Below are 2,699 nucleotides of genomic sequence, written 5' to 3' on the forward strand. Positions count from 1 at the left end.
TTGGTCAGATGTTCACCCCAAGATCAGAGACCCTCAGGCCCAGCTGTCAGATCCAAATCTCTCTGGATGATCAGGATATGACTGGACCTCATCTCTCCATTCCACCCTCCTGTTCCTCTCAGACAGATGGAGGTTTCCTTGTGCTGTGTTTGGATCCAGTGTGAAGTGACAGGAGTCTGATGGAGGAGAAGACAGGATGGGTTTAATGAGTTTAAGTCTAACGAGGAGACAAAAAGACAGATTTGGTGTGTTGTGTTTGTGTGTGTGTGTGTCGGTATGTGTTTGTCTTTGTATGCTTATTTCCATGTGTGGATTGTGTGTATATGATTCTGTTGATGTGTGTGTGTATGAATGTTGGTGTGAGGATGGGGGCTGGGGATCATACGTGAAGGAAGGTTTATGAAAGTTAACGTAAATAAAGGTTTATGTGACTGACTTCATATGCATGTCCATGTGTTGTAAAGTTCTTCAGTGTTGCATTTATGTGCATGTATGTTTGTCCCTATATGTGCTCCAGGTTGTATTGGCATGTTCATTATTCTACGTGTATTCAAAGGTGTGACTATATCCATGAAACAGTATCAGTTTGTGTGGGTGTGTGTATGTACGTGCGTGAATGTTTATTGTGAATGTCTGGCTATCTAACTTTATAAAACATTCTCTCTGCTGAACGTCATGTCATGCAAAGCATGCTTCAAATGATCAGGGCATTGGTTAAGGGGGCTCCAAAGACATCAATGATAATTGCAGTAGAAAGTATAATTGTGCCAGAATGTTGATATCAGTTCCAGGGTCAATGTTCAATGTTCCTCTTTTCTTATCAATGCTTCAGCTTTTATTTTTCCAATGTGGCATGACAACGTGGAGGTAGAGAGCTAGGACTAGGAAGGGCACACACGACTACGCCACCCTGGGAGTTTCACCCAGGGAAATAGTTAGGATACAAATCAAACTAGCCCAATAAGGGCACACAGGTCCATTTAGTGAGGAGTCAGAGACGTGGTTTCCATAAATACAAATATATACTGTATATGTTTTATTATAATAAATCACCAGATAAAATACAACACAAGAATTTGTAGCTGCAGGAGAGAGCAGACAAGGAGCAACACAGACAATAGTACTGAGACAAAAATAATACAGAAATAGAATAGAAACTGGACTGAGGCTTACCAATAGGGGCAGATCATTAAGAAGAGAGGGCAGTACCTCCAACGGTTACACCAAACGTGCTCTCCACACACACCCAGTGAGGGTGAATTGACAAGTTATTTAGCACAGCACACAACAAGGGACATACTACCACCAAGGGGGGGGGATGACCTTGGACTCCCAGCACGAGTAGAAAGATATTGAAAGCAAGAAAAACAAAACTACAAACCATAGTTCAGAGACGCTAGTGGGGCAACGCCACTGAGCCACTGCCTCAATCTTATTTGGGTCGGTTGCAACACCCTGGACAGAAATAACATGGTCCAGAAAGAAAACACACTTACTCAGTTGACAGTGCAGCCGGCCCAGAACAAGCTCCAACCACTCCAAGGTTTTGAGACACTGTAGACAAGAAAACCACAATGTCATCCAGATACAACAACAAGGATTGGCATTGGTGGTTACCAGAGATGCTCCAGGAGCCGTTGGAATGTAGAGGGAACCTAAATGGCATACAATTCCATTCAAATAAGGCGAATGGGGTGCAAAAGGTGGTCTTAGCCTTATCCCTCTCGGTGACAGGGACCTGGTTATACCCACTGGCCAAGTCCATCATGGAGAACCAACAGGCCCCTGTCAGCGCATCCAGCGAATCCTCAATGCGAGGTAGGGGAAGCGCATCTTTGAATTCAACTGACAGTAGTCTACACACAAGCATAGAGTACCGTCCTTCTTTTTAACCAGGACAATCAGGGAAGCATACGGACTGCAGCTTTCCCTAATTTCCTGAGTCTGCAGCACTTGGTTAATGTGGGCCTTCACCATCTCATACTCAGAGGGGGGTCTCAGCAAGAGGACATTAAAGAAGAAATCGTACCTAAACTACCCCCGACTCCTGACCCAGTAGGCTCCTCACCCGAACTGTGGCTCTGCAGTCCGGTGATTATTAGTTTCCCGTCAGTGCCAAGGAGTGATGCTGTCCGCTACTGCTTAGCAATGAAATTGTAGGGAAACCCACTTCCCATTGCACTCTGCCAAGCAAATTGCCAAGGTTGCTGACATCTTCGGCAAATTACAGTATAGCTCCGAGGAGGCAGACGAAACTGTAGAGTGCCTTGCATTGAAGCAATGCTCTGTGTAAGCTGGTTTAACTGAGCTTGCTGAGATTGATAATTGAGATTTCAGACACCATACTGAATGCCATATGTAGACAGGAGAGAGTGGTAACGTCCCTTAGCACCCCCTGGCATACCCTCCCGCTCCCACCTGATTGCCTCGGCTCGTACTTCTAGTAAAGTCATGACTGGCTGCTGTCGTACCAACTGTTTCAGCTCTTGTGGAAGAGTACCATCAGAAGATGCTCTGTGAACTGGTCCCCCAATAAGACTTCCACATTGGGCACTGTGTCAGGAGCACGCTGTCGCTGCTTAACTTTAAGCTAATTTAAGCTAGGGAAAATTCCTGCAAGGTTTCTCCCTCTTGCCGTTTCCTCGAGAAGAATGCTTCTTGTAGGGCTACATACGACTGAGAACACCCATACAACTCCC

The sequence above is a fragment of the Clupea harengus genome, chromosome 7 (genome assembly GCF_900700415.2).
Source record: "Clupea harengus chromosome 7, Ch_v2.0.2, whole genome shotgun sequence".
Taxonomy (NCBI): Eukaryota; Metazoa; Chordata; class Actinopteri; order Clupeiformes; family Clupeidae; genus Clupea; species Clupea harengus.